The sequence below is a fragment of the Bombina bombina genome, chromosome 2, assembly GCF_027579735.1.
Source record: "Bombina bombina isolate aBomBom1 chromosome 2, aBomBom1.pri, whole genome shotgun sequence".
NCBI classification, from domain to species: domain Eukaryota; kingdom Metazoa; phylum Chordata; class Amphibia; order Anura; family Bombinatoridae; genus Bombina; species Bombina bombina.
The window spans coordinates 1,296,729,398-1,296,750,120 of NC_069500.1; positions in this window are offsets into that span (position 1 = coordinate 1,296,729,398).

Sequence of the window (20,723 nt, forward strand, 5' to 3'; positions counted from 1 at the left end):
TGTAGGCAGGTGGAAGCGACGTTGAGGGGGGCAGATTAGGGGTTAATAAATATAATATAGGGGTCGGCGGTGTTATGGGCAGCAGATTAGGGGTACATAAGTATAATGTAGGTGGCAGCGGTGTACGGAGCGGCAGATTAGGGGTTAATAATAATATGCAGGGGTCAGCGATAGCGGGGGCGGCAGATTAAGGGTTAATAAGTGTAAGGTTAGGGGTGTTTAGACTCGGGGTACATGTTAGGGTGTTAGGTGCAGACGTAGGAAGTGTTTCCCCATAGAAAACAATGGGGCTGCGTTAGGAGCTGAACGCGGCTTTTTTGCAGGTGTTAGGTTTTTTTTTCAGCTCAAACAGCCCCATTGTTTTCTATGGGGGAATCGTGCACGAGCACGTTTTTGAAGCTGGCCGCGTCGGTAAGCACTGCTGGTATCGAGAGTTGAAGTTGCGGTAAATATGCTATACGCTCCTTTTTTGGAGCCTAATGCAGCCATTCTGTGAACTCTAAATACCAGCGGTATTTAAAAGGTGCAGCCAGAAAAAAGCACGCGTAGCTAACGCACCCCTTTGGCCGCAGAACTCTAAATCTAGGCGAATGAATGCTTCAAGTGGTTTCCCCAAATTCAACTGCAAATGCAACTTTTAATGAATTCTGCAGTCTCAAAATTATTCAACCCTCCTGTATAGAATCCCTCACAACAGCACAAATATGCAAAACAGGTGATGTCTCAAGCACACCTGATGCAACTAATTAAGGGCTTCAATAGTTGCACCAGGTGTGCTTGAGCTGAACACATGAAATACCTGAACTGGCTAGAGGTTTGTAAAGTGTCACGTTTGACTGCATGTTAGAAATACGGCTAAGTAAAAAGAATGATCCACAAAGTTAAGAAAAAAGATAATCGCCCTTGTAAGAAATCACTTGTTTATGTGACAATGCTTTACTTATCTTTAGTACTTTAGAAGTAGAACTGTGGTAATATGTTAATGTAACAAACTGGGAAATATGCTTGCTAGTAAGGAAGCATATAATCCTAATCTGTATTTATATTGCCTCAATAAGCTTCCAATATCAAAGAGTAATGAATACAGGAATGCTTTAGAGGCAGAACAAAGGATATATATTTCTCAAGACAGGAGCAGTAACTAGTTAAGGAAAATACCCTGATTAGTACTCATAGCATGTTTAATATGGCACACTGCAGGTGAGGAGTTAATATAACCATTTAGTAATGGTAGTGCTAGTAGCTTGCTGGCAGATTTATACAGTGTAACACATAGAGGAATGTCAATATTATGGCAAGCTTAAATATGGAAGTAGTGAGAGTAGCAGACTTAGAACACAACAAGTAAAAGCTTATACGGAACCTGATAACCTCATGTGTCGCTATACTTGTTGCAAGCTGAAGGCACTGTGAGTGCTTGAGATCCGGAAGGCTGTGTCAGAGCAGCTGGAAGTCTGTGCACGCTGTGAAGTTGGAACGCTGCCAGGCCTGAGCAGCGTGTGAGGAGTGAATGGCTTGCAGTGACGTCAGAGGAAGCCAGGTAGGAAGACAACAAGCAGCGCTTTTGCCAAGGTGTACAAGTGAAGTAGTTTAAATGCAGCCGAGTACTTTCTTTCACCAGGATACAAGCTGGAGTTGTGAGTTAATCACTTCAATAAACCAGCAAAGAGTAATTAGACAGTGCAGGCTTTATAGGCAGGAGGAGACAATGTTAAGGTGGTATAGGCTTGATATGGCAAAGTATATATTAAGGTGGAATGTGTAAGATAGGACCATGACATACTCCCCCCCCAAGGAAACATCAAAGAGGTTTCAGGGAGAAGGACGATCCGGATGCCTCCGATGAAACAAAGAGACCAACCTATCTGCAGAGAGATTCGAAGCGGGTTCCCAAGAGTCCTCCGAAGAGTCGTACCCAGACCAATGAACCAGATACTGCAGTTCACCATGCCAACGTCTAGAGTCCAGAATGGCCTGGACCTCGTACTCAGGATCCGGGGTAGGAGAACCCAGGGAAGTGGCTGATAGAGGGGTAGAAGAGTAGCAAGGCTTGATGAGGGACACATGAAACGTCGGGTGAATGCGGTAAGTGGGAGGAAGCTGTAGAGTCACCGTAACCGGGTTTGGAAGAGCAATGATAGAAAAAGGACCAACAAAAAGTTTGTTAAACTTCTTGCAAGGAGTTGGAATCCTCAGATTCTTTGCCGATAACCAGACTTTTTGTCCTACAGCGTAGGTAGGATGAGGGCGATGGCGTAGGTCATAGAACCTCTTTTGGGTGGCCTGTGCTTGCTTGATGTTATCCTGTATGGCGACGTAAGTCTGCTTGATGGAATTGACGAGATCATTCACCTGAGGACAAGGTGAGTGTGTCATAGGCAATGGATGAAATCGGGGATGGTAGCCTGAATTGATATAAAAGGGAGAAAACCCCGTAGAAGTATTGGTGGTATTATTATATGCAAACTCAGCATGTGGGAGGTACGTGGCCCAAGATTCTTGTTTGTGGGAACAGTAGCAACGTAAAAATTGCTCCAGCCACTGGTTGGTTCTCTCACACTGTCCATTGGTCTGTGGGTGGTACGATGTGGTCAAACACTGATGTATGTCTAGTGAGGTACAAAGATGTCTCCAAAATTTTGAGGTGAATTGTGAGCCTCTGTCGCTGAGTACTGTAGTGGGTATTCCATGTAAACGAATAATCTCTCTAAGAAATAACTGAGCTGATTTTTGTGCAGTGGGTAGAGTTTCGGTTGGAATGAAATGTGCCATCTTTGACATGAGATCCACAACAACAAAAATGACGGTGTAACCTTCAGATTTAGGCAAATCAACTACAAAGTCCATGGAGACAGAAGTCCACGGAAATTCGGGAATAGGGAGGTTCTGTAGTAAACCCAGAGGTGGTTGGTGTGAGGGCTTACAGGTTTGACAGGTAACGCAGAGTTTGATGTATTCTTTAACAGTGGTTCTCATAGAAGGCCACCAAAAATACCTCTGTAGAAGGTCAAGTGTCTTGTGTATACCCATATGACCTGCTAATAATGAATCATGGGCAATGGACACTGCCTGATCTCGCAGCGAGGGTGGAACATATAGCCTTGAATCCTTGTAGAGGATTCCAGCATTATCAGGGGTAAGCGTGTAAGCGGTTTTAGTAATGTCTTGTTGTTGATGTGTTTTTAGATCTGTGAGATCATTTGATAGAAGACCTACAAAAGAAGATTTTGGAATGATGGTGGATGGAAATTGAGTAGACTCAGGCTTTTTATCCCTTCTAGATAAAGCATCTGCCTTTCCATTCCGTATGCCAGGACGGTAGGCAATGTGGAAGGAGAAACGAGAGAAGTAGAGGCTCCAGCGGAGCTGTCGAGCAGAAAGAGTTCTGTTTGTCTGGAGATACTGTAGATTCTTATGATCAGTAAATATCACTATAGGTTGCTCCGTACCCTCCAATAAATGCCTCCATTGGTCAAAGGATGACTTAATAGCCAACAACTCCTTTTCACCAACTGGATAATTCAGCTCAGCTGGTGTCAGGAGCCTAGAGAAATAAGACACAGGATGTAATGAGTCCTTAGGAGTGGATCTCTGGGATAACACGGAGCCAATGGCATATTCTGATGCGTCAACCTCTAATACGAATTGACACTTTGTGTTTGGTAGATGGAGTATCGGAGAGGTGGTAAAGAGATGCTTTAATTGGTCAAAGGCGGTTTGAGCCTCAGGTGTCCAACAAAATGGAGTCTTTCCCTTAGTCAAATTTGTCAGGGGTTTTGTGATGGCAGCAAAGTTTTGAATAAAGCGTCTATAAAAATTTGCGAAGCCCAAGAACCTTTGAACTTCTTTCACAGAAGAGGGTATAGGCCATGATGATATGGCTGAAATTTTGTTATCCTCCATCTTTATCTGACCCTTACTGATGTGATAACCCAAGAAAGACACCTCTGTGACGTGAAACAAACATTTTTCTAATTTAACATAGAGTCTATGTGTTTGTAGTCTAGACAACACAAGCCTGACATGTTGTATATGTTCTGTCAAAGAGGGTGAGTAAATAAGAATGTCGTCTAAGTAGACAACCAAAAACGTGTCAAGGACATCTCTAAAAATATCATTAATGAAGTTCTGGAATGTCGCCGGGGCATTGCACAGACCGAATGGCATAACCGTATACTCATAGAGACCATACCTAGTCCTAAATGCGGTCAGCCACTCGTCCCCGGCTCTTATTCTGACAAGGTTATAGGCACCCCTCAGATCTAGTTTAGTGAACACTGTGGCGCCACGTAACCTCTCAATCAGTTCTGGGATGAGAGGTAGTGGGTATCTGTTTTTTATTGTTATTTTGTTCAGCTCGCGATAATCTATTATCGGGCGTAAAGACCCATCCTTGTTCTTTACAAAAAACATAGCTGCTGCTGCAGGTGAGGTGGAGGGACGGATGAACCCTTTTTTTAAATTCTCAGTAATATAAGTTTTAAGGTGTTGTAACTCAGGTCTTGAGAGGGGATAAATATGACCATGAGGTATGGTTGCACCAGGCAGCAGATCTATGGGGCAATCATAGGCCCTATGGGGAGGCAATACCTCTGCCTCTTTTTTATCAAAAACGTTTGAAAAATCAGAATATTCAACTGGTATGACAGGAGTGGATGTGATCAAAATATGTTTCCTAGGGAAGCAAGTGTTAGAACAGTAAGAGGAGGGGAAGGAGAGAGAAAGAGTGGACCAATGCAGAGTGGGTTGGTGTAAACGAAGCCAAGAGATTCCCAGTACAATAGGGTAAATAGGAGAGGATATGATATCGAAAGTAATTGTTTCAGTGTGACCAGAGGGAGTTGTGACTAACAGAGGGACAGTTTGATGTGACACCGGACCAGAAGCTAAATGTGACCCGTCAATGACTTTGAGAGGCAGTGGAATGCTTTTTAACTGAAAAGGAATTTTATTAGAATGAACCAAACGAACATCAATGAAATTGGTACAAGCGCCTGTATCAACAATGGCGTTACTGCTGATCCTGTGCTGATCCCACTGTAATTGTAAAGGTAAGGTAAAGTAAGTTGATGTAGCTGACTTTGTGTGAAGACAGTTACTATTTGATTTTGTCTTACCTCGCTTTTGCTTCAGAAGCAGGGGACAATCCTTAACCACATGCTGCGTACCAGCACAATACATACACAGATTGAGATTACGGCGTCTGGTCTTTTCTTGCATAGTGAGAGGTCCTCTCAGAAAGCTAATGTCCATAGGCTGGTCAGGGGGAGCAGTAGCAGTAGGCGGAGTCGGGAGCAAGCGGCGTGTGGGGTGGCTAGAACTACCTTTTTCCTGCCTTCGCTCTCGGAGCCTGCGATCTATAGTAGTTGTTAAAGTATAGAAATCCTCTAGGCGATCTGGTATGCCAGTTCTGGAGAGTTCGTCCTTTACTTCCTCTGACAACCCCATTCGATACTGATTCTTGAGAGAGACCTCATTCCAGAGCGAATCTCTGGCCCAAATCTTGAAACGAGTAATATACTCCTCCACTGGAGCTTTTAACTGTTTGAGTCCTCTGAGTTTAGTCTCAGCAGTAATCTGACGATAAGGATCATCATAAAGGTTGGATAAAGCCTTTAAGAAGGCATCAAAAGAATTCAGAATTGGGTCCTGGGACTCATAAAATGAGTCAGCCCAGGCCCGAGGTTCCCCTCGCAGGTATGAGAGAACAGTTAATACTTTGGATCTGTCTGTAGGATAAGTTCTCGGTTTTAAATCGAATAACAACAGGCAGGCGTTTCTGAACTGGCGAAAAGTGGATCTATCACCAGTAAATTTCTCAGGGTAAGAAACCTGGGGCTCAGCCTGGTGGTCATTTCCAGCATTCCTATTGGCCAACACTTCTCTAAGACAGGCTTTGAGACTTTGGTTTTCCACCTGTATATCTCTAAATGCCTGAGTTAAATTGTCCAGGCGCTGGTTTAAATTATGTAGCTGGGGGGCCACATCTGATGGCTCCATAGTTACAAATTTTTTTTTTTTTTTTTTTTTTTTTTTTTTTTTTTTTTTTTTTTTTTAAGGCTGGTTTATTATGTAAGAAATCACTTGTTTATGTGACAATGCTTTACTTATCTTTAGTACTTTAGAAGTAGAACTGTGGTAATATGTTAATGTAACAAACTGGGAAATATGCTTGCTAGTAAGGAAGCATATAATCCTAATCTGTATTTATATTGCCTCAATAAGCTTCCAATATCAAAGAGTAATGAATACAGGAATGCTTTAGAGGCAGAACAAAGGATATATATTTCTCAAGACAGGAGCAGTAACTAGTTAAGGAAAATACCCTGATTAGTACTCATAGCATGTTTAATATGGCACACTGCAGGTGAGGAGTTAATATAACCATTTAGTAATGGTAGTGCTAGTAGCTTGCTGGCAGATTTATACAGTGTAACACATAGAGGAATGTCAATATTATGGCAAGCTTAAATATGGAAGTAGTGAGAGTAGCAGACTTAGAACACAACAAGTAAAAGCTTATACGGAACCTGATAACCTCATGTGTCGCTATACTTGTTGCAAGCTGAAGGCACTGTGAGTGCTTGAGATCCGGAAGGCTGTGTCAGAGCAGCTGGAAGTCTGTGCACGCTGTGAAGTTGGAACGCTGCCAGGCCTGAGCAGCGTGTGAGGAGTGAATGGCTTGCAGTGACGTCAGAGGAAGCCAGGTAGGAAGACAACAAGCAGCGCTTTTGCCAAGGTGTACAAGTGAAGTAGTTTAAATGCAGCCGAGTACTTTCTTTCACCAGGATACAAGCTGGAGTTGTGAGTTAATCACTTCAATAAACCAGCAAAGAGTAATTAGACAGTGCAGGCTTTATAGGCAGGAGGAGACAATGTTAAGGTGGTATAGGCTTGATATGGCAAAGTATATATTAAGGTGGAATGTGTAAGATAGGACCATGACAGCCCTTCACAAACAAGAAACAGTACACAGAAAGATAGTGAAGGCACTGAATAATCCTAGAGATACCGTTGGAGGCATAGTTAGCAAGTTCAATGTAACAGTTGTTACACTACCTGGATGGGGCAGAAAAAGGAAGCTATCAATGGCTGCAACCAGATTTCTGAGAAGCCAGGTTGAGAAAAACCCTTGAGTGACTGTAAAAGACCTGCAGCAAAACTTGGTGTTAACAGGCAATGAGATTTAAATTTGCACAGTAAAGCGCGTACTAAACACAGAAGGTTTCTATGTCAGAACCCCAAGACGTCCAACACTACTGACCCAAAACCACAAGAAAAGTCGACTCCAATATGCTTAAAATCATATAAATAAGCCACAGATGTTTTGGGATTCTGTTCTGTGGAGCGAAGAAACAAAACTGGAATTTTTCGGCCCAATGTATCAGCAGTATGTCTGAAGGAAGAAGAATGAAGCATACACTGAAAAGAACACTCTGCCTACAAAAAGCATGGTGGTGGATCGATGATGCTCTGGGGCTGCTGTGCATCCTCTGCCACAGGAAACCTGCAGCATGTGGAGGGCAAGATGGATACATTGAAGTATCAGGAAATCCTAGGAGAAAGCAACAATCTGTCTGTGAGGAAGCTGAAGCTTGGGCATTATTAGACCTTCCAAAAGGATAATAATCCCAAGCATACCTCAAATTCCACCAAAACTTGGTTGCAGAAGAAGTCCTGGAAGATTCTACAGTGACCATCACAGTCACCTGACTTGAACCCAATAGAAAATCTCTGGTGGGATTTGAAGAAGGTGGTTGCAGCACGCAAACCTAAGAATATTACTGAACTGGAGGCCATTGCTCATGACAAATGGGATAAAGTTCCTCAAAAGCTGGTGTCTGGCTATGCATCTCATTTGCAGCAGGTCATAACAGCAAAAAGGTGCTCTACTAAGTTCTAAATATGCTTACCATGAAGGGGTTGAATAATGTTGAGACTGCAGAATTCATTAAAAGTTGCATTTTCAGTTGCATTTGGGGAAACCACTTGAAGCATTCATTGTATTGCGCTATTTTAATTGCTTTTGTTTGATTTGTTCAGTGCAAACAGCTGAAAGTCTGTACATTTTTACAATAAACTTGATTTGCAATGGGGGTTGAATAATTTTGATTGCAACTGTATATACAGTATCTCACAAAAGTGAGTACACCCCTCACATTTTTGTAAATATTTTATTATATCTTTTCATGTGACAACACTGAAGAAATTACACTTTGCTACAATGTAAAGTAGTGAGTGTACAGCCTGTATAACAGTGCAAAATTTGCTGTCCTCTCAAAATAACTTAACGTACAGCCATTAATGTCTAAACCGTTGACAACAAAACTAAGTACACCCCTAAGTGGAAATGTCCAAATTGGGCCCAATTAGCCATTTTCCCTCCCCGGTGTCATGTGACTTGTTAGTGTTACAAGGTTTCAGGTGTGAATGGGGAGCAGGTGTGTTAAATTTGGTGTTATCTCTCTCACACTTTCTCATACTGGTCACTAAAAGAATTGTTGCTCTACATAAAGATGGCCTAGGCTATAAGACGATTGCCAAGACCCTGAAACTGAGCTGCAGTACGGTGGGCAAGACCATACAGTGGTTTCAAAGGACAGGTTCCACTCAGAACAGGTCTCGCCATGATCGACCAAAGAAGTTGAGTGCATGTACTCAGCGTAATATACAAAGGTTGTCTTTGGGAAATATACGTATGAGTGCTGCCAGCATTTCTGCAGAGGTTGAAGGGGTGGGGGTCAGTCTGTCAGTGATCAGACCATATGCTGCACACTGCATCAAATTGGTCTGCATGGCTGTCGTCCCAGAAGGAAGCCTGTTCTAAAGATGAAAGATTACACAGGAGCTCTGTGTAGTGCACTCGCCGTGGATCCGGTGCAAGATCAGGGAGCCGACACAATGGAGCGTGGGCGGGGACACACCCCCTTGGATTGGTCCTGCGATTGGCTGCTACTCCGGGCGAAACTGCCAGGCACGCCCCAAACAGGATACACACTTACACAAAGTGGAGATATAGCGCACAAATCCTAGGATAGACGTAGCACCCTCTGAGGGGGTGAAAGTAATGAACTCCAGGCAAAGCTTGTAAAAAAAAAACGGTTCCAAATTTAATTCTTTAAAACGAATGCCAGATATCACATCCCAGCAAAAAAGAGCCAGCAGAGACAATCAGGTGTTAGAGCTGATCTCAATGCAGATGCATTTCGTGCCTACAGTCAAGTATGGTGGTGGGACTGTTATGGTCTGGGCCTGCATGAGTGCTGCCTGCACTGGGGAGCTACAGTTCATTGAGGGAACCATGAATGCCAACATGTACTGTGACATACTGAAGCAGAGCATTATCCCACCCCTTTGGAGACTGGGCCGCAGGGCAGTATTCCAACATGATAATGACCCCACACACCTCCAAGACGACCACTGCCTTGCTAAAGAAGCTGAGGGTAAAGGTGATGGACTGGCCAAGCATGTCTCCAGACCTAAACCCTATTGAGCATCTGTGGGGCATCCTCAAACGAAAGGTGGGGGAGCGCAAGGTCTCTAACATCCACCAGTTCTGTGATGTCGTCACGGAGGAGTGAAAGAGGACTCCAATGGCAACCTGTGAAGCTCTGGAGAACTCCATGCCCAAGAGGGTTAAGGCAGTGCTGGAAAATAATGGTAGTCACACAAAATATTGACACTTTGGGCCCAATTTGAACATTTCCACTCAGGGGTGTACTCACTTTTGTTGCCAACGGTTTAGACATTAATGGCTGTGTGTTGAGCCAGCAAATTTACACTGTTATACAGGCTGTACACTCACTACTTTACATTGTAGCAAAGTGTCATTTCTTCAGTGTTCTCACATGAAAAGATATAATAAAATATTTTCAAAAATGTGAGGGGTGTATTCACTTTTGTGAGATACTGTGTATGTATATATATATATATATATATATATATATATATATATATATATATATATATATATTTCCTGTACAAATGACAGCACTCTCAGGTCTTTTTTCAAAATGAGATCAACAAAATTCTCTTTTTTAATGGAACGTTTTCGAGGAACTTGTCCCCATCATCAGCATGATGATGATGGGGACAAGTTCCTCGAAAACGTTCCATTAAAAAAGAGAATTTTGTTGATCTCATTTTGAAAAAAGACCTGAGAGTGCTGTCATTTGTACAGGAAATATTTAAGGCATAATAGCACCCAGGCAGACGACCTTTGGAGGGTATAACCTGTGTGGTATGGACGGTATTATATATATATATATATATATATATATATATATATACTGTACATACATACATACACACCCATACACATATTTAGACACACACATATACTGTATATGTGTGTGTCTATATATATATATATATATATATATATATATATATATATATATATATATATATATATATATATATATATATATACTGTATATATTTGAACTCATTAAAAAAAAATCATTCATATTTTTTTATGATAATTTGTTATCAGATAGTGTTTATATGAGTGTAACTATTTATTTTAATGTATTTACAGTATGTTGTGTTTGGTGAACATTTTATTTTAAGTCTTAGCCTTTATGTGAGGTGTTCAGTCGCACTAAACAGATGCGCTTTAAATTTGATTGTGAACTTGTTTACTTATAACTTATAATACGTAAGCAACTAAACGTGGCTGCGATATTGCAATATCGCGCCCGCACTTACGATATTGTGCCACTTGTAACCCAGCCCTTTGACATTGTTAATATCTGTGGTTAGAGAAAATGGGAGGGGGTGTAAGGGCGCTCAAAGCTAAAGATACCAATTAGTAGCTGTATCACATGAATATGTGAATTGGATAATGCATATGTAAATTAATAACTATATCACATGATTATGTAAATAGAATAATAAAATATTAAATTATAATAATGAGGATATAGACCCAAATAAAAATTATATAATTTATTTACACATAAGAATATATTACACCTATAGAGGTTCTGTAAATGAAAAAGATTTGTAGTGGATATATTAGCAACCTGGGTTGAAAGTAAATTCTAGTGTTAGGCATTAACACTTATATAGAAGGTACACAGTCCCATAATTCTATGCGTTTCGCTCTCTCCTAGAGCATTATCAAGAATCAGGAGAGAGCGAAACGCGTAGAATTGTGGACTTTGGCATATACTTTGTGAACACTCTCAAGGGCTTTTTACTTAAACGCTGTTTTGGCATACATTTTTTACTGTATAGTTATAATTTTTTACTCATGTCGGTTTAACATAAATACAGAACACAGAAAAGTGTTATACGTATATTAATGTGACCTCGAATTTGGATCCTTTTTCCACTTTCCTGGTGAACCTGTGAACACACATGAGGTATACCTGTTTTCTGTGATCTGTAATTTTTAAGTTTTAGATTTCAGCTCATAAATATATTGTTTTATCAAGTGTTGGCTTCCAAATTTAATTCATAAATTTGTTTTTATTATTAAGAGATGTCTCTATAGGTGTAATATATTCTTATGTGTAAATAAATTATATAATTGTTATTTGGGTCTATATCCTCATTATTATAATTTAATATTTTATTATTCTATTTACATAATCATGTGATATAGTTATTAATTTACATATGCATTATCCAATTCACATATTCATGTGACACAGCTATTAATTGGTATCTTTAGCTTTGAGCGCCCTTACACCCCCTTCCATTTTCTCTAAAAACATTAATAGATTGAAGGATCTATTTTTTCTGTAAGGAGTCTGATACTCAGCACCTTGCGCACTATTTCATACACATATTAATATATGTGGTTGCCATCTTCAATTGCATTATTTTTAATTTGTTAAACAATAATTGTGCAAAATATGATCCATGTAGCCTGCACAGCTTTTTATTCAGTTCTCTACTTCAAATGAATACTGTGTGTGTTTTTATTTCTCTCTTTTACAACCAAGGAGAGCATTTTGAAACAACAGGGTACCTAACACATTTATACCACTACCTCATTACCAGATACTGTCACTTGTGTGAGCCAAAACAATGGTGTATATATTATTCAATCACTGCTCATTTAAAATATCTTATATTCAATATATATAAATGGATCAAAATATCATATATTATTTGCTTATTGTTAAAGGGACACTAAATTCAAAATTAAGCTTTCATGATTCAGACAGAGCAGGCAGTTTTAAACCACTTTCCAATTTACTTCTATTATATGCACACTTTCTGAGGCACCAACTCCTACTGAGCATGTGCAAGAGTTCTCAGTATACACGTATATGAGTCTGTAATTGGCTGATGACTGTCACATGGTACAAAGGGCAGATAAATTAAAAATATATTTGGAATTTCCCAGAAAAAAAATCTGATGATAATTTGAATTTCAGTGTGGATTTGTGGATTTTGCAATTCTACTGAATTTAATGGCGCTGAAATTTGTCTTTTTTACTCCATATGTGAAAACATTGGACACCATTTGGATAAACTAATAAACTGACTATACGAGATATGCAATATTTATTAAAATACTATCTGTAAATGTGTATGCATTATTGTTACATTTTAAAAAGAGAACAATTCCAGATAGCAATGTTCTATATATGGAAATCATTATTTTTGTTTATGTTCAACATCTGCACTGTAGGATGTCATTCATGAAGATCTCTCTGTATTATTCTGATAAAGCACAAAGTTATTAACTATATAAATGTGAATATTAAGATATATATATATATATATATATATATATATATATATATATATATATATATATATATATATATATATATATATATATATATATATATATATATATATATATATAAATGTATATATAATATTATTTCAAAGAAATCTTAAATGAGTAAATGTGGCCTTTCTACTGGAAAGACATGGGTCAAAATGTATGGGACTCCTGACCTTAAAGGTCTGAAAGAAAATAAATACAATCTCAGGGAGAGTTAGCTGGTGGCCTAAAGAACACTGCTAATATCTATTTCACAAACACCTGTACCCAGGCATATCTCTCAGCTTCTGCAGGATAAACAGGAATGTATTAGTTTAACATATGTGTGAAATTCAGAAGCAACTGTCTATTGCATCTGGTATGTAAACATAACAAGATTTAAAAATTCCATAAATACTCTAGGTTTTTTGTTTTTTTTAACTTTCATTATTTTTTCTCTCTGTAAGAAAAACAAATCATAACCATATAATGAAGAATTTTTTTGAATCAGAGATTCTTTTGTTTTCAGGGTTTATTTATGTAAAGAAAATAAATCAATATATCTTACTATGACAAGAGCTGGCTAAAATCTTAAAGGGATGTTAAACAAATTAAATTCCCCATAAAATTATTTCTGTATAGAAAAATCACGACTCATCACTAATCATTACTTTACGGCTAGATTTAGAGTTCGGCGGTAGCCGTGAAAACCAGCGTTAGAGGCTCCTAATGCTGGTTTTAGGCTACCGCCGGTATTTGGAGTCACTCAAAATAGGGTCTAATGCTCACTTTTCAGCCGCGACTTTTCCATACCGCAGATCCCCTTACGTCAATTGCGTATCCTATCTTTTCAATGGGATCTTTCTAACGCCGGTATTTAGAGTCGTTTCTGAAGTGAGCGTTAGAGCTCTAACGACAAAACTCCAGCCGCCGGAAAATAGCAGGAGTTAAGAGCTTTCTGGGCTAACGCCGGTTCATAAAGCTCTTAACTACTGTACCCTAAAGTACACTAACACCCATAAACTACCTATGTACCCCTAAACCGAGGTCCCCCCACATCGCCGCCACTCGATTAAATTTTTTTAACCCCTAATCTGCCGACCGCCACCTACGTTATCCTTATGTACCCCTAATCTGCTGCCCCTAACCCCGCCGACTCCTGTATTATATTTATTAACCCCTAACCTGCCCCCCACAACGTCGCCGCCAGCTACCTACAATAATTAACCCCTAATCTGCCGACCGCAAAGCACCGCCACCTCCGTTATCCTTATGTACCCCTAATCTGCTGCCCCTAACACCGCCGACCCCTATATTATATTTATTAACCCCTAATCTGCCCCCCACAACGTCGCCGACACCTGCCTACACTTATTAACCCCTAATCTGCCGAGCGGACCTGAGCGCTACTATAATAAAGTTATTAACCCCTAATCCGCCTCACTAACCCTATCATAAATAGTATTAACCCCTAATCTGCCCTCCCTAACATCGCCGACACCTAACTTCAATTATTAACCCCTAATCTGACGACCGGAGCTCACCGCTACTATAATAAATGGATTAACCCCTAAAGCTAAGTCTAACCCTAACACTAACACCCCCCTAAGTTAAATATAATTTAAATCTAACGAAATTAATTAACTCTTATTAAATAAATTATTCCTATTTAAAGCTAAATACTTACCTGTAAAATACATCCTAATATAGCTACAATATAAATTATAATTATATTATAGCTATTTTAGGATTAATATTTATTTTACAGGTAACTTGGTAATTATTTTAACCAGGTACAATAGCTATTAAATAGTTAAGAACTATTTAATAGTTACCTAGTTAAAATAATAACAAAATTACCTGTAAAATAAATCCTAACCTAAGTTATAATTAAACCTAACACTACCCTATCAATAAATTAATTAAATAAAATACCTACAAGTACCTACAATTAACCTAACACTACACTATCAATAAATAAATTAAATACAATTTCTACAAATAACTACAATTACATAAACTAACTAAAGTACAAAAAATAAAAAAGAACTAAGTTACAAAAAATAAAAAAATATTTACAAACATAAGAAAAATATTACAACAATGTTAAACTAATTACACCTACTCTAAGCCCCCTAATAAAATAACAAAGCCCCCCAAAATAAAAAATTCCCTACCCTATTCTAAATTAATAAATGTAAAAGCTCTTTTACCTTACCAGCCCTGAACAGGGCCCTTTGCGGGGCATGCCCCAAGAAAATCAGCTCTTTTGCCTGTAAAAAAAACCATACAATACCCCCCCCCAACATTACAACCCACCACCCACATACCCCTAATCTAACCCAAACCCCCCTTAAATAAACCTAACACTAAGCCCCTGAAGATCTTCCTACCTTGTCTTCACCATCCAGGTATCACCGATCCGTCCTGGCATCCGGTGCTGAAGAGGTCCAGAAGAGGCTCCAAAGTCTTCCTCCTATCCGGCAAGAAGAGGACATCCGGACCGGCAAACATCTTCTCCAAGCGGCATCTTCGATCTTCTTCCATCCGGTGCGGAGCGGGTCCATCTTGAATCAGCCGACGCGGATCCATCCTCTTCTTTCTGTGTCTCCCGACGAATGACGGTTCCTTTAAGGGACGTCATCCAAGATGGCGTCCCTCGAATTCCGATTGGCTGATAGGATTCTATCAGCCAATCGGAATTAAGGTAGGAATATTCTGATTGGCTGATGGAATCAGCCAATCAGAATCAAGTTCAATCCGATTGGCTGATCCAATCAGCCAATCAGATTGAGCTCGCATTCTATTGGCTGATCGGAACAGCCAATAGAATGCAAGCTCAATCTGATTGGCTGAAAGATTAGGGGTATGTGGGTGGTGTGTTGTAATGTTGGGGGGGGTATTGTATGTTTTTTTTTACAGGCAAAAGAGCTTTTACATTTATTAATTTAGAATAGGGTAGGGAATTTTTTATTTTGGTGGTCTTTGTTATTTTATTAGGGGGCTTAGAGTAGGTGTAATTAGTTTAAAATTGTTGTAATATTTTTCTTATGTTTGTAAATATTTTTTTATTTTTTTGTAACTTAGTTCTTTTTTATTTTTTGTACTTTAGTTAGTTTATGTAATTGTAGTTATTTGTAGAAATTGTATTTAATTTATTTATTGATAGTGTAGTGTTATGTTTTATTGTAGGTAATTGTAGGTATTTTATTTAATTAATTTATTGATAGGGTAGTGTTAGGTTTAATTATAACTTAGGTTAGGACTTATTTTACAGGTAATTTTGTTATTATTTTAACTAGGTAACTATTAAATAGTTCTTAACTATTTAATAGCTATTGTACCTGGCTAAAATAAATACAAAGTTGCCTGTAAAATAAATATTAATCCTAAAATAGCTATAATATAATTATAATTTATATTGTAGCTATATTAGGGTTTATTTTACAGGTAAATATTTAGCTTTAAATAGGAATAATTTATTTAATAAGAGTTAATTAATTTCGTTAGATGTAAATTATATTTAACTTAGGGGGGTGTTAGTGTTAGGGTTAGACTTAGCTTTAGGGGTTAATCCATTTATTATAGTAGCGATGAGCTCCGGTCGTCAGATTAGGGGTTAATAATTTAAGTTAGGTGTCGGCGATGTTAGGGAGGGCAGATTAGGGGTTAATACTATTTATTATAGGGTTAGTGAGGCGGATTAGGGGTTAATAACTTTATTATAGTAGCGCTCAGGTCCGCTCGGCAGATTAGGGGTTAATAAGTGTAGGCAGGTGTTGGCGACGTTGAGGGGGGCAGATTAGGGGTTAATAAATATAATATAGGGGTCGGCGGTGTTAGGGGCAGCAGATTAGGGGTACATAGGGATAACGTAGGTTGCGGCGGTGTACGGAGCGGAAGATTAGGGGTTAATAATATAATGCAGGGGTCAGCGATAGCGGGGGTGGCAGATTAGGGGTTAATAAGTGTAAGGTTAGGGCTGTGTAGACTCGGGGTACATGTTAGGGTGTTAGGTGCAGACGTAGGAAGTGTTTCCCCATAGGAAACAATGGGGCTGCGTTAGGAGCTGAACGCTGCTTTTTTGCAGGTGTTAGGTTTTTTTACAGCTCAAACAGCCCCATTGTTTCCTATGGGAGAATCGTGCATGAGCACGTTTTTGAGGCTGGCCGCGTCCGTAAGCAACTCTGGTATCGAGAGTTGCATTTGCGGTAAAAATGCTCTACGCTCCTTTTTTGGAGCCTAACGCAGCATTTTTTTGAACTCTCGATACCAGAGTTAATTTTATGCTGCGGCCAGAAAAAAGCCCGCGGAGCGTTAACAGCCCATCTACCGCCAAACTCCAAATCTAGGCCTTAGTTTGCCTGTTTCACTTTTTCATTTAAAGGGACATGAAACCCAAATTTTTTATTTCATGATTTGGAAAAAGCATGCAATTTTAAACAACTTTATAATTTACTTCTATTTTATAATTTGCTTAATTCTCTTGATATCCTTTGCTGAAAATATATCTAGATAGGCTCATTAGCTGCTGATTGGTGGCTGCACATTGATGCCTCATATGAATGGCTCACCCATCTGTTTTGCTATTTCTTCAACAAAGGATATCTAAAGAATGATGCAAATTAGATAATAGAAGTAAATTGGGAAGTTGTTTAAAATGTTATTCTCTATCTAAATCATTAAATAAATATTTGGGGTTTAATGTCCCTTTAAATCTGAAAAAAATGTTTTTATTCCACTGCCCCAAAGAAATTGGAATGGCCAAAGTAAAAGATGGCTGCATGTGGAAATAACATACGGCTAGATTACAAGTTTTGCGTTATGAGCGGTGCGGTACTAACTTGCAAGTTATTTGCATCGCTCACCTCCCTACAGCGATGGTATTACAGGTTTACAAAAACCCGGCGTTAGCAGGCAAGAAGTGAGAGTAGAGCAAAATTGAGCTCCATACCGCACTCCAATACCAGCGCTGCGGTAAGCTGCGTTAAACTGGTTTTACGTGCTCGTGCACAATTTCCCTATAGACATCAATGGGGAGAGCCTAACACCTGCAATAAATGAGCGTAAAGCTCCGTAACGCAGCCCCATTGATTCCTATGGGGAAACAACATTTTTGTTTACACCCAACACCCTAACATGAACCCCAAGTCTAAACACCCCTAATCTTACACTTATTAACCCCTAATCTGCCGCCCCGACATCGCCTACACCTACATTATACTTATTAACCCCTAATCTGACACCCCCGACATCGCCGACACCTACATTATACTTATTACCCCTAATCTGCTGCCCCAATATCGCCGACACCTTCATAATGTTATTAACCCCTAATCTCCCACCCCCAATGTCGCCGCAATAATACTAAATGTATTAACCCCTAAACCTAACCCAAAGTCTAATCCTAACACCCACTAACTTTAATGTAATTAAAATAAATCTAAATAAAATCTACTATTAATAGCTAAATAATTCCTATTTAAAACTAAATACTTACCTGTAAAATAAACCCTAAGATAGCTACAATATAACTAATAGTTACATTGTATCTAGCTTAGGTTTTATTTTTATTTCACAGGCAAGTTTGTATTTATTTTAACTAGGTAGACTAGTTAGTAAATAGTTATTAACTATTTACTAACTACATAGCTAAAATAAATACAAATTTACCTGTAAAATAAAACCTGAGTTACACTAACACCTAACCTTACACTACAATTAAATAAATGACATTAATTTAAATACAATTAACTAAATAACAAAACAAAAAAACACTAAATTACACAAAAGAAAAAAAGAAATTATCATATATTTAAACTAATTACACCTAATCTAATAGCCCTATCAAAATAAAAAAGCCCCTCCAAATAAAAAAACCCTAGCCTAAACTAAACTACCAATAGCCCTTAAGAGGGCCTTTTGCGGGGCATTGCCCCAAAGAAATCAGCTCTTTTACCTGTAAAAAAAAAATACAAACAACCCCCCAACAGTAAAACCCACCACCCACACAACCAACCCCCCAAATAAAATCCTAACTAAAAAACCTAAGCTCCCCATTGCCCTGAAAAGGGCATTTGGATGGGCATTGCCCTTTAAAGAGCATTTAGCTCTTTTTCCACCCAAACCCTAATCTAAAAATAAAACCCATCCAATAAACCCTTAAAAAAGCCTAACACTAACCCCCGAAGATCCACTTACAGTTTTTGAAGACCCGACATCCATCCTCAACGAAGCTGGCAGAAGTCCTCAACGAAGCACAGAAGTCTTCATCCAACCGGGCAGAAGTCTTCATCCAACCTGGCAGAAGTCTTCATCCAGAAGGCATTTTCTATCTTCATCCATCTGGCACGGAGTGGTCCATCTTCAAGACATTCGGCGCGGAGCATCCTCTTCAATTGACGTCTTCTTGAACAATGAATTCTCCTTTAAATTCTATCAGCCAATCAGAATTAAAGGTGAAAAAACCCTATTGGCTGATGCAATCAGCCAATAGGATTGAGCTTCAATCCTATTGGCTGGTCTAATCAGCCAGTAGGATTGAGCTTGCATTCTATTGGCTGATTGGAATGTATTAGTAAGAAGGTGATTAATTGTGATTTGTTTTAAAAAAAAATAACTTTTAATGTATCAAGTTAAAAAAACAGCAAATAGTAACAGCTTCTTGCTGCTCACACACACATTTAAAAACACTTCACCTTTGTAATGAAATTAAGTTGAAATATTTGAATGGTTAATTCTACAGTAACTAAAGCAACGTATTGCCTCTAATACATCTGGGGAAGGGTGCTTGATAAATGGTGAAAACCAAGTGAGTACTATAACATTAAGTGAATGTGATAGGTTGCCTGGCTAATGCTGTAGGCTTCCATCAAGTAAGTAAGCACAATTACTGTTGGTACCATTAGTACTTAAAGAGTACCGGACAAGTAAGCCCACCCTTCCCTAAAGGAGTGGTTCCCAGCAGTAATAAATTACTGTGGCTATTATAACGTTATATAGTTTTATATGACAACAACAGGTGAGCAATTAAAAAACAGGAAAGTCCCCTGACGCGGTCGCGTTTCGCATACGATTCCTCAGAGGGGTGTCCTGTTTTTTCAATTGCTCACCTGTTGTTGTAGAGAAGGTTGAGCTTACAATAAAAGTTAATTTAAAAAACAACAAATCACAATCACCTTCTTGCTAATACATTGTGCATAAAGCATATCCTTTTTGAACACACTCACTCTCTTGTGGGACTTGTTCTTATTTGATAAATTTCTTGTGAAATGCTGGTGCAAGTTCGCCACCTGCACATTCTCGGCCAATCGGCTGCTAGCAGGGGGTGTCAATCATCCCAGAATGATTGCAGTCTGCCACCTAAAAGATGGAGGACAAGTTACGACCGCTGCTTCTTAACTTATGTTTCCAGCGAGCCGGAAACTACGGGCGGATAAAGCAGCATCCGCTGTTTATTAAATCCAGCCCACAGCATCAGTAACATATAGAAAGTTTTAGTCAAATATTCTCATCTGAGAATCAGCTCACACTCACATTGCTGTTGCACATTTTGTTAGGATTTATAGAAAGTCATTTTTTTTATTGATCTACCCAGTCATATTTGCTATTAGTTCAGCCAATTGTAAAAAGACCAGCGAATTTGTGATATATATTTAAATATGCAATTACATTTATTGAAGCTTGCATTCATTAATGTGTGATGTAGCAATGCAAGTATGCATGTTTGTATTAATCCATAATAATTCTGCTGATTGTGACCTAGACTATGGGTGGTGCGCGTGAGTGATAGGGGGTTTATTGCGGCTCTTTCAGCACATTGGAAGTAGCATGCGTATAATCAGTTAAAGTAAAAGTATTCGCTTGGGCGCAATTGAATTTAATGTGCGCCAGGATAGCACGACTTCAGAGCTCTGGTTAACTTACGCTCGACTAAAAAGTTGCACAAAACACATCAAAATGCATTGAAAAGTACAGTTACACTCATATTAAC